General features: G+C 43.0%; 1 pseudogene; it reads left to right on the top strand.

Moving 5' to 3' along the window:
* Positions 1-3,763: 3,763 nt before the first annotated feature.
* On the top strand, positions 3,764-4,403 carry LOC147444875 (uncharacterized; annotated as a pseudogene).
* Positions 4,404-12,669: the final 8,266 nt, after the last annotated feature.

Genomic DNA, 12,669 nt, shown 5'->3' with positions numbered 1-12,669 from the left:
GGGAAAACTCCCAATTATGAGCTACTTTTGACTAAAAATGTGTGTGTGTGTGTGTGTGTGTGTGTGTGTCGTGTGTCATAATTGCAAGGACAACCACTTCCAATCGTTCTCTCTCACGTGTGAGACGAGCTATCCTCTCTACACTTGAAACTGACAAGCTGATTGGCCTTCCTATTGTCACATCACATGCTTCCTCTGCATTGAGTTGTGTTGTGCGGCCGTTCTCTTTGTTGTGCTCATCCCAATCTCTTCTTGGTGTCCCCTTTGCTAGTTTCTATGAGGTCCTCACAGAGGGCTACTGCTACTAAGTCTACTCCTGGGAGAGCATCCAGGCCTACCGAGGGAAACTCTGAGCTCATGTATCCTTGCAGCACCAAGACCACACCGTCTGTGATGTCCAAGGAAGTGAGGACACTAAATACTTGCACAAGCAAGCTGAGTTTCTCATTCGTGCAATCTAAACATGGAGGGTCTTCTATCCTTGCGACGACAGGTCTACATTGAAGAGCAGAGGTGAGTTGTGCATGTTGTGATGAAAACTGCAGATTGAACATTTTTTCATGCAACGCTATTAATGCAGATTAGTTGAGCATTGTTTGATATGTATGTCAATACAGAAATAAAAGATGTAGTTTTTTAGGATTTAGGGTAGTTGATATTCAAAACAATGTCTTGCATGTGTCCTAGTGAAAGCTGCATGTTTGATATTTTCACTTCACATGCCAATTTGTATGTTACAAGATTTGATACTATATGTATTTTGTAAAGAAAAGCATTCTATTGGTATGTGTGAATTGACTTGATCTTTGTAGGGAAAAACAAAATGGAAGATTGCCCCATGCTCACAAAATTCTATTATACTACAGAGGAGTTACACGAGGAGTATGGGCTAAGCCTACTAGGGGTACTTCCAAAGGATCTAAATGAAGTTATGCTCCCAAAGGATCAGTTAACAATGTTCCTGTTTAAACACAACAAAGGTGCCAAGATTTATCTTAATCACGTGCACCCTCGCTTCATACACGGCTGCAGGCTTCTCTTCCACAAGGTGTATCAAGCATCACCATCTTGTGGAGAGATTATAGCAAGGGGTACACTTTTGAGAGGTGCCATGCTACGATGAAAGACCCTACAGGCCACACCGTGGCATGGACTAAGTTTGGTACGTTATTCAAATGTGTAGAGCAAGAGGAGGGGGTTGGAGCGGAAGATTGAGTGTGGTAGAAAGGAAAATGGTGCCTCTAAGGCTGCCCATCACAACGCAAAAAAGCCTCGCATTACACATTCTGGCAGCAACTTGTGCACAAAGACCGGGCTTGCTGCGGCTTGGCATAATTTGTTGGTTTGTGACAATGTTGCTGATTTGGAGTTATTAGTGGAGAGGATTCTGGCCAAGAGCAAGCACACTATGGATAGGCTCTTTGAGATGAGGACCTCATCCCATCTAAAAAATGGGGCACTACTTAGGTGTGAGGGGTCCAACGTTGTGGTCAAGCAGGTAAAGGTGGACATCGAACTGTATACATGCGCGACTGCAAGAGCTCCAAAACCAAATTTCAATTAATGATGAAGAGGTGAAGGAGGTGGAAGTTGATCTTGCAGCAAATCATTACATGCTACAATGCCTAGGGGTCACCGAGGACATAAAAAAGCTTCAAATGGAGCTTGAGCAAGAGTAGGTATGGTAAATGCTCCCTTGGTCCTAGTTTTTCTATCTGACTAGGGACTTCTATGTTTTACATTAGGGCATTTAGGTACATTTGATACTTCATTGGTAGTTGTGTAATGCATTTAGGTAATACATATTGCAATTTTGGATTGTGCATATAGTCGAAGGTTTCCCTTGTACATCAACATCCTTGGTCTTTGGTGCATACAATACTCTTTGCACTATTGACTACTGTAGGATTGACTTTGGTACCTTTCCATGGTATTCTTGGTATTATAAACACTACCCCAGCTAATTTTGGCACGACTTCTACCTAACTTTGGTAGTTTTCTTTGTCTTGGTATACTGCCTTGAGGCTTCCTTGATATACCACCAATCATAGCTTTCTTTGGGACTGCATTGGCATCTCCCTAGTCTATGGTGCATGCAATATTGTTTGGTACTTTTAATGGTTGTAGGCCGCCTCGGGTACTTTTCCATGGTCTCTTTGGTATTTATAGGTACTGCCTCCCACTATATTTGGTATTGCTTGTAGCTAGATTTGGTATGTTTACTTTGTCTTGGAAGTGTGTGGGTACTTAGACATCTAGGATGGTACTTCCTTGGTGCTTCTTTGTTATAGTATCAAATCTAGCTTAGACTAGAAGATACCTTGGTATGTTCTTGATCTCTTTGGTGCATAAGTACCCTTGGACTCTTTGGTACTCTTTTTGGTAGTTTTTGTCCTTTGCATTGTTTTGGTAGAGCCTTAGACCTTATCATTGTAGGATGGGACTGTTTTGGTACCTCCTTGGCATAGTGCCAATTGTTTAGTCTTGGTACCTTTCCATAGTTTCTTTGGTAGCTTTTAATTCCTGTCTTCTAGTATTTTTGGTATTGTCTTAGCTACATTGGTGTTCCCTTGATATACCACCAATCAAAGATTTCTCTAGGACTTCCTTGGCATATTCTTGGTCTTTGGTGCATACAATACTGTATGGTACTTTTAATGATTGTAGGGCTATCTTGAGTAATTTTCCATGGTCTCTTTGGGATTTATAGATACTGCCTCCAACTATATTTGGTATTTCTTCTAGCTAGATTTGGTATGTTTACTTTGTCTTGGAAGTGCCTGGGTACTTAGACATCTAGGATGGTACTGCTTTGGTTCTTCCCTATTATAGTACCAAATCTACCTTTGACTAGAAGATACCTTTGTATTTTCTTGATCTCTTTGGTGCATACACTACCCTTGGACTCTTAGGTACAATTTTTGGTAATTTTTGTAGGTATTTCTGGTTCTTTGCTTTGTTTTGGTAGTGCCTTGGACCTTATCATTGTAGGATTGGATTGCCTTAGTACTTCCTTGGCATAGTGCCAATTGTTTAGTCTTGGTACCTTTCCATAGTCTATTTGGGTGGTTTTTAACTCCTACCTGCTACTATTTTTGGTCCTATCTCTAGCTACTTATTGTACTAGTGCCTAGTTACTACCTTGGTACATTTCTTGGTAGTCTTAATGGTTCTGAGTATAGGTAGCAAGTCCAAATTTGCGTGCGTACTGCTAGTGCAATGATTGATATTTTGTGTGCAATGTCTCGCGCATGGCGTGTTCTGTGAGATTGATCATTTTTCTTTTGTTGTGTAACAACAGACACATCATGAAAAGCTGGAGGCCTCTGCAAGGAGGGACAGGTCCATTGCCAATTTGTGAATGGATGCTCAAGGAAGTGAAGCAGGGAAAGAGGTTCACCCTCTTCCCTAGGCCACCCTTTGTAGATATTGACAAAACAATCCATGTGTTTGGCACATGTGCTGCATGCAAGGAGTATCTATAGGTGGTGTATGTTGTGGAAGCTTCATGTTAGAGTGCATGCATCAATACCATCCTCTCTACTGCAATGCACTTTTGCACACTAGTGGCACATGTGTGAAAGAGGGGTGTGGCATGGTAATTCTTGCAGTGGCAAAAGCGTATATTAGTGGGCATTATATTGTAAAGGGTAAGTTGGCATTGTTTTTAATACGTTGAGGCTTTCTACTTTTGGATTACAATGTTGATTGAGTGAGTCATTTGCGATTGTGTAGATGTGACACTTGCAAGCCAAGATGTGCAATGAACATATATGATGGGTGGGAGAATGGCGGGCATGGACTAGCAAAGGTTTCTGTTCAGAATGTGGAGGATTTTGCCAGTATGGAATGGGTTCAAGACGTCCTCATGGACTTGGAATCTGGTAGGAGGAAGGAGAAGGTGGAGGGGCAAGATGTGTACACAACGGGTGAAAGCCAAGGGGTGGATACTGCTATGGAGAAGAGGGAGGTTGTTGAAGGCCATGATAGTGTTGGAATGAATGCTGTTGAGGACTCTACAACAAACATTGACAAGCCATAGGACGAGCAAAACAAGTTTGATGAACAAGGTGCAATTGATGAGGTGCTGCTAACTGCAGTTGAGGTCGTGGAAGGGCAAGGTGCTATTGAAGATAATGGCGAGGGCCGATGGTGTTAAGAAAGCGGGCAATAGTGAGGATGTTGCTAAAGGTGGGACTACTGAGAAAGATGTAAACAAAGGAAAATTTCAGGATAAGGTGATTGATCAGATTGATGTGGACGTGGATGCTACTAATCTGGAGAAGGTGGCTGGCACGATGTTGACATCCCCAGGTGATTTCAACTTGTCGGACTTGTTGTCTGCAGTAGGAAGAAAGCGAGTCTGTGGATGTGCCAACAAGTCCCGTGCTTTAAAACTTTAGCTTATGCGTACCCTTGTAATTGAAAGTTTGTGTCTTGATGTAATGTGTTGATATTATATTTTGGTCTCCATCTATTACCATATGTTTTAAGTATAGGTTACATTTTCCTTCTTATATCGTGATCTCTTGTGGTAGAATTTGACCCTTTGATCTTTGAATTGACCCTGTAAGTAAGTTGTTGTAGGATCTTCATTATGTGCTAATTGACTCAAAATATTATTGGCACTGTAGAAATTGATCCATGGTGGCTAAAGGAAAAATTAGCTAACACAGAGCTGCCGAAAGATTTTATGGCTATAGGCAGGCGGATGATTATATTTGATGTGAATGGTGTGCTCTTAAAGAGATACAACCAACCACCATTGAAGATGCAGTTTTTGCACCTCCCAACAGAGGTGAGACCATTTGTATATCGTATGGGCTGAGATTATGGTGTGCAATCAGGATGGATGCAGAGAATGTTCTTGTAAAGTTTTCCAAGCAAGTAGATATTATGATATGGTCATGTTGTAGAAGAGAAAAGCTAATGCACTTTCCAGGAACATGCCTACCATACTGTCATAGTAAACGAGTGGTCAAAGGTATACGTCTGACCCTCTTCTTGCCTCATGCTGAGTGTGTACTTCCATTAATTCTGCTTAACTTTTTCGTACACTTACAGATGTGTTCAGCCAAGAAGATTGTGAGACGTGGCTACCCAACATCCTTGATGTCCCGTGTGTGTCAGGGGATGTTGGTGATAAGCCTGTCTTCCTAAAAATGTTGAGATCAGTGTGGGAAAAACACCCGTTGTATAATGGCAACACTACCATACTTGTAGAGGACTGTAGATATGGGTGATAGCATGTTTAGGTGGTACCACTTTTTGCACCTTTTAGTGATACCACCAATAGCACCTAGGTGGAGAGAAATTCAACATTTTTCAAATTTGGGAAAAGAGGGAGAAGGAAATTCTAAATTTGCATGCAATATAATTTACGTACCTATAATCTAGATGCATGCGAGCCATTATGGGGTGGAGTGGGTCCCCTTTTTTTGAAATTACAGTCATCATGACCTAGACACTCCTTGTCCTCTTTCTCGTTTCCTCTCACGCACTAGCTTGTCATCGGAACCCCACATGTACTTGTGTGCTCGCTTTGCTCCCATAGCTTGTGCTCCCCTCATTGCATGTTGTAGCCGTCATTCTCTACCCCCCATTGCACCCGTCCTGCTCTTCCCCCATTGCCCTCGACATAGAAGCATAAAGGTTGCAGCAGCACCCTCTGCAAAGATGATTCCCAAGAAGAACACTCCCTCCAGGAAGCAAAAAACCTGACTCAGAGCATGGAGTTGGTACAGCAGGCGCCCCCTGCAAAAAACACCACAGCACAACAGACCCCGACAATAGCCACCACATAGCAGACCCTCACAACACATACGACACAATAGACACCTTCAACAACCACAACACAACAGTCTCCTACAACCAACACGGCGCTACAGACCCCAACAACAAACACAACCGCTGAAACTTCCCTCTCCAAATGCATGTTGTTGATTGAAAAATATGCTCGGAAAGGTGAGTTCTACATCACGTTTTGGTCGTGTCTATGCGCCCCATGGCAGTGCATGGCCAAAAATTCTATTTTTCAGCATTGGTTGCAAATCATTTTTCTCCATGGCCAAAAATCCTATTTTTTAGCATTGGTTGCAAATCATTTTTCTCCATGGTTTTGCTTGCAGCATCGGTCGAGTATCCAGTACTTTCCAAGTTTTGCTATTTTGCATTGCAGTTGCATGAGGAATATGCACTAAGCATGGAGGTCAAGATGCCCAAGGATTTAACAGACAAGGACCTATCACCTGAACAACGGTCAACAGTGTTCAAGGTGCCAAAAAATAAGAAGATTAAGATCTTCCTCCACCAGGTGCATGACCACCTTTACGATGCATGCAAGCTTCTATATCCGAAGGTCTATCAGGCTGCCCTCTCCAACGACGAGCTCATGACGAGGTTTGCAAGGGGGTTTGCATATAAATACTGCGATGCTTCCAAAGCAGACCTCGACATCCATAAGATTGCATGGGCTTTGGTTGGGGATCAAGTATTAGATAATGTCAAGAGCCAGAAAGGGGGGCTCAATCGGAAAATACAGAAGTTCATGTCCGATTACAACGTGAAGGAAGACCCCACATTTGAAGAACTGATAGAGAATGTTGTGGATGGTCCTGTGGCATCCAGCCACCCTCTACAACACATGTGGACATCCTCTTAGCCCCTCTACATAGCATGGGTGGATAATCTTGCCAATGACCTTGAGCAATAGGCAGTAAAGGCAGAAGAGAAGGTGAAGTCTGCAAAGACAGTCCTGGATGCAAAGCGGCACTTATGGTTGCGCAACAAAGGTACCTCCTCAGCTTGTGCACCCATCACTGCAGAGGTGGAGAGCCTAAGAGAGGAGGTGGCAAAATTGAAAGCCTCTCCAAAAAAAAACGCAGCTGCGATTGCCCAAAAGGAGGCTGAAATCAGAGCCCTTACAAGGGTACTCTCCATGTCCTTTGGATTCAATGATGCTGCAAGGATGAAGGGGGAGGTGTCAGCCATGCAGGTACTCTAGTCTTCTCTGTATTTAAAGTGTATAAAGTGCTAAAAGTGGTTGAGAGTGCTCACCTTTTAAGCACTTGCAAGCACTTTCAGCCACCTACAGGCTCTTTTAAGCACATGCAAACATTTGGAAATGCCTACAAGTTCTTGCAGGTGCATAGAAGGGGTTAAAAGTGCTTGCAAGTGCTAAAAAAATGCATGACTATTTAGCATTTGCAAACACCTTAACCACCTGCAAGCACTTCCAAGCACTTTTAAACACCTAAAAATGCCTGCAAGTGCTAAACAGTGCTAAAGAGTGCCTAATGTTTATGCACTTGCAAGCACTTTGAACCACCATTTGACACATTAAAGCACTTTCAACCACTCACAAACTCTTACAAGTGCTTGAAGATTGAAAATTGTTAAAATTGCTTCAAAATGCTTTCAAAGTGATTAAAAGTGCTTCTGCAATCACTTCATAGCACTTTTAACCACTTTAAAGCATTTGAAGCAATTTTAAGACCTTGCAAGAGTTTGCAGGTAGTTGAAAGTGCTTCAAAGTGCTAAAAAGAGCTTCCAAGTGGTGCTAACAGGTGCCTTTCAAAGTGCTGCAAGTGGATAGATTGAGCACCTGCAAGCACTTCCAAGCACTTTTAAACACATACAAATGCCAGCAAGTGCTAAAAAGTGCCTAACTTTTATGCACTTGCAAGCACTTTGAACCACCTGTAGGGATATCAAAGCACTTTGAATCACTTTCAACCACTTGCAAAGTCCTATAAGTGCTTGAAGGTGCTTCAAAGTGCTTAAAATTGCTTTAAAATGCTTTCAAAGTGCTTAAAAGTTTATTCTGCAATTGCTTTAGAGCACTTTGAGGCACTTTAAAGCACTTTAAAGCACTTTTAACCACTTTTAAGACCCTGCAATATTTGTAGGTGGGTGAAAGTGCTTCAAAGTGCTAAAAAGAGCTTTGAAGTGCTAGCAAGTGCCTTTCAAAGTGTTTCAAGTGGACAAATAGAGCACTTGCAGGCACTTGCAGGCACTTGCAAGTGTCTACAAGTACTTGAATGTTCCAATAAGTGCTCCAAGGTGCTTGCAAATGCCTGCATGTCCCCCATTATGCCTGTTTGTGCAATAATCTTCCTTTGTTTTTAATTTTGTATTGAAAATAGTATAGGAAATGGATAGGGAGCTTGGTGAGTTCAGAAGGAAGGCCTCCGTCATGAAGGGGTCCAGCAAGTTCTTGAAAAGAGAGGGCAAGGCCCTTCTAGTGCCCACTCCACCTTCCAAGTCTAAATTTAGTGTGGATACTGTTTTATTGTCTGGAAATTGTGTGGTCTATGGTCAAGAATTACGGGCAAATATGCGGCCGGTGTCTTCAGCTGACATGTGCCCACAAATACCATCAATTCTGCTTTTCAGTGGTCAGCACGACTGATCCCAAGTGTGTTGTACCAGACTGTAAATGGGAGATACCCCATATAGCAAGATGTTGGGCACTTGGGAATTCTTATGAGGAGCTTGAAGGTAGGTTGGTCATTTTATGCAACAGAACTTGTGCTAATCTGTTGTGGAGACTAATTGTGTGCGTTGGTTCAGCTGAGCCAGTGGTGGCTGAGAAAGAAGTACAAGAACTTTGAAGGTGGGGAAAACTGTTGAGGGTGGTGACCAAGACATTCTGAAGGAGACAACTCCGTCCGCAAGAAACCAAGGTAATGTCAGTTTTGTATATCTGTCGCCTCCCATGTCTGAATCATGGTCACTGTGTTCATTGTGGTCACAATATGCTGCCCAAGTACTGATGCCTGTAAGGAGGACAATGTAGCTGAGGCAGAGGATCCTGAAATGGAATCAACCCTGCAATTTGTAGCGATGGAGATGCGGCAGAAGAGAAAGAAGTAGATGGAGGATGAGCTGTCTCTGGACCCCAAAAAGAGTATTGGCATACTCCCCCCAAAAACCAGAGCATGCAAGAAGCTTTAGCTTCTTGACACTTTGTATCTTTTTTTCATGCTATCTTTTTTAGATTGCAGCTTTGTATCTTTTTTCCCGACAATATAAATTTAAGTATTCTCTCTTAGTTTCTCTCCATTTGTGCTTTGTAGTTAAAATTCGTGTGGTTGGCTCAAAACCCCCACCGCCCACTAATGAGGAAGAGCACATTGATTGCCAGCTTCCTTGCTATGAACCAATGTCTCACTTCCCAGTCCATAGAGATTTGGCAGTAATTGTAGACTTCAATAATGTGCTTGCTTGTGTGCATGATAAGCACAAAGGATTGGAATTGTCAAGTGGTATAAAGTGCTGGCCAAGTAGTTCAGGGGGTGGTTAAGTGGTTCAAGGGTATAAAGTGCTTAAAAGTGTTGGTCAAGAGGTCCTAAGTGGTCCAAAGAGCTAGTCAAGTTTTTCAGGGGGCTGGTAAATGGTGGTTAAGTGGAACAAAGTGCTGTCCAAGTGGTTTAGGGGGTTGGTCAAGTGGTTCAAAGTGTTGGTTAGATGGTTTAGAGTGCTTGTCTAGTGGTATAAAGTGCTGGCTAAGTGGTTTTGGGTGCGGTCAAGTGGTTCATAGTGCTTGTCAAGTAGTATAACGTGCTTAAAAGTGTTGGTCAGGTGGTCCTAAGTGGTCCAAAGAGCTAGTCAATTGGTACAGGGGGCTGGTAAAGTGCTCAAAAGTTCTTTTACATTTTTTTGGAGGCTGGTAAAGTGGTTAAGGGGGGGCTGGTAGAGTGCTGGTCAACTGGCCAAGTGCTCAAAAGTGCTTTCAAGTGTTTTAAAAGACGTCTTTTATCAATCTAGTATGAAAAGTGCTAGCTTTTCAGCAGGGGTGATTAGTTGTAATTTTAGAGGGAAGTAGTCAGATGCTCCCCCCCCCCGTTCAGCTTTGATGTAGTCCTTCTTGACTCTCTTAATATAGTTCACTGCCTGCTTTTATTTATTAAAAAAAAAGGTGCTAGCTACTGTTAAAAGTGCTGGCCAAAGTCAAATTTATAGAGATAAATCTTACAAGTTCTCCTTTGGGGGCATGTTGTTATAGATTTGCTCGAATATGTCATTTGACATATCATATACATTATGCTCACGTTCCCTCGGGACATGGAAATGTATCGCACCATATGGGAGTAGATTAGAGTAGTGGCCTTGTTGTCCAAAAGGACATAAGTATCATCTCGGCCATTTACCTTGTCATAGAATAGGCCCTCAACCACATACAATTTTTTCTTAATGATGTTGCACCATTAATCCTTTTCCTCTGTTTTGGCTAGGTGCTTTGTGATGGTGCATTTCAGGACGTAGAAGTCTACACCTGCCTCCTCTACAGTCACTGCAAAGTTCTGGCCAACCATCAAGGCATTGCTCAGGTCATCGTGGTGGAAGGCATACATGGGGGCATATTCATCCTCATCCTCGCTCGACGCTTCTCCATCACTTTCATCTGTACATGTGGGTTGTATTTGCAAGTATACTCTCCCCTGCACATGATCTTTGTTGGCACATCTCCTCCATTGACCTTTGATGCACGCACCACAAAAGCAAGAGAGCAGTGTGTGCCTTAGTCCATGCATATCCGTCTAACTGTAACCATTGACACAGTGCCAGGATCGAGACCCTGTCATGCGCTTGCAATCCCACTCTATAACTCTATTGACATCACCAAGCTTGACCTCCCAGAAAGCACGATAGACTTTCTTACCTGTCTATGGGCATTGATTTCTGAGAGTTGCATTGAGGAATGCAACAACGCTTGAAGCGTTATGAAGATCCCACCCGCCAGATTTCAGCTACTCCTATGTGAGGGCTCTTTTGACCACTGCACCTGCCTCGTCGTGTTCACCCTTTCCATGGCCTGAAGCAAAGAAATTGTGCGTCATTTTGACACATGTCGTATTGAAGAATCGTGCAACAAAATAGAATGGCCTCCTTGCTTTGAATTGTGACGCAGCAACATCCGACCACACCCAATGTTGCTTGACACTATAACCGTGTCTTTTCAGCCATTCATTGTGCAAAATAAAATTGTACTACACAAACAAAGTGTCATGTGTCTTGTCGTCAGAGATATAGAAGTGAGTTGTCTTTTGTATAGCACCAAGCGCATCACGTAAGTAGAGGAGGGATGAAGAAGTCTTCCTTGTCGACATAGCTTTGGACATGAAGCCTCAACTTCCCAATCAAGGGAGTAACGGAGGCTTGTTTTCTCTTGAAAGCTGCATCAGCCACTACTATATCTCCCATCTCAAAAGCTTGAATGCCCAACTTGGTGGCCAACTCCATTGATATGAAGTTAAGAGTAGAGCCAGGGTCAAACAAGATGAAGGCATCATGCTCTCTTACCTTTCCCCAAGCATAAGAAAGTGATGATCCTTTGCAATGAGCATCCTCTTTTGGAGCTTCGATGGTGGAAGCCCTAGGAGTCTCATTGCGAGTATTCTTCTTGGGGCAAGAACGATAGCCATGTCCTTGCTCCCCACACTTGAAACACTTATGGTCCTTGCAAAAAGCTTCAAGCTCTTCAGGAGAGATTTTGTTTTTACCTTTGTAAACTCCCTTCTCCTTGGACCGATTGTTGATGTTATTGGAATTGACTTGGGGAGTATTTTGAACATTGGTTTCCTCTTTCCATCATTTTTGTCTTTGTTTTCCATGGGCTTGACATTACGTCTAGCCCCCCTTGATGGAAATTGATGCGTGAAGAAACCATGGTGTGATGGATTACTTCGCTAATAGTACCAGGCCGTTGAGAGTTGATGTATTCGTCCATCTCTTCAGGTAATCCCGCCAGAATTGCTGCCTTTGAACGGCAAAGTCTATATTTTGAAAGACAGTAGCCTTGAGATGTAAATCCCAAACCTTGTCTACATATTTGTGGATAGACTCATGGGAGAGGAGCTTCAAGCTGCGCCATTCGGTAAGCACTTTGTCCTTTGCATCGCTTGCAAGGAATTGCTTCATGATGGAAACTCGTAGAGTTTTCCATGTCTTTGGGGCTTCACAATTTCCACGAAGGCTAGCCCACCATTGACGAGCTGATTTTTGGAAGTGCATAGCTACATGGCGTAGCTTAGAGGACTCTGTGAAGCCCTCATTTCCAAAGGCCGCATCAAATTGCTGGATGAAGGCCAACACTTTGTCAGTAGCACCAAAGGTGCCATCATAGGTGAGAAAAGAGATACTCTTTCCTCCCTCCTTGAACTTCTTTAGCTTTTGTGACCTTCGCCATGCAGGAAATGATTTGCGATGTCCTCCCCTCTTGTATTCTCTAGGAGAATAACCATAACTTTAGTCAGAAGAGGAGGAAGGTGAAGAAGAAGGAGAAGAGGGTGACCTCTTCCTAGCCCTTTTCTTCCTTCCGTCTTCGTGGAGCCACATCTTCAGAGGAACTTAAACTTTCATTGCTTTCTTGCTCTTTGGATTCCTCCTCTCGAATCGGAGAGAGTCTTCTTTTGAGGGTCTCTTCAAGAGGCCTCCTAAGCTCTCTCTCCTCTTGGAGAGGAAGGGAAATTCCATAAGCACGAAGTTGTTGAGTAACTTCGGCTTGCAAAGCAGGGTTGCCCATAGCTTGCTGCAACCTAGGACGAGATAATTCACAAACATGGGAGCATCATCATTAGCACCTTCATGTGCAAAATCAAAGCTATCAATGTTCATTCTACTCTCATGATTATTGTCAGCACGACAAGCAGGACAAGCACCTCGAGC

The sequence above is a fragment of the Adiantum capillus-veneris genome, chromosome 13 (genome assembly GCF_014529385.1).
Source record: "Adiantum capillus-veneris isolate H3 chromosome 13, ASM1452938v2, whole genome shotgun sequence".
In the NCBI taxonomy this organism is placed as follows: domain Eukaryota; kingdom Viridiplantae; phylum Streptophyta; class Polypodiopsida; order Polypodiales; family Pteridaceae; genus Adiantum; species Adiantum capillus-veneris.
The sequence above is the reverse complement of the archived record's forward strand: the minus strand, read 5'-3'. Positions and strand labels throughout refer to the sequence as shown.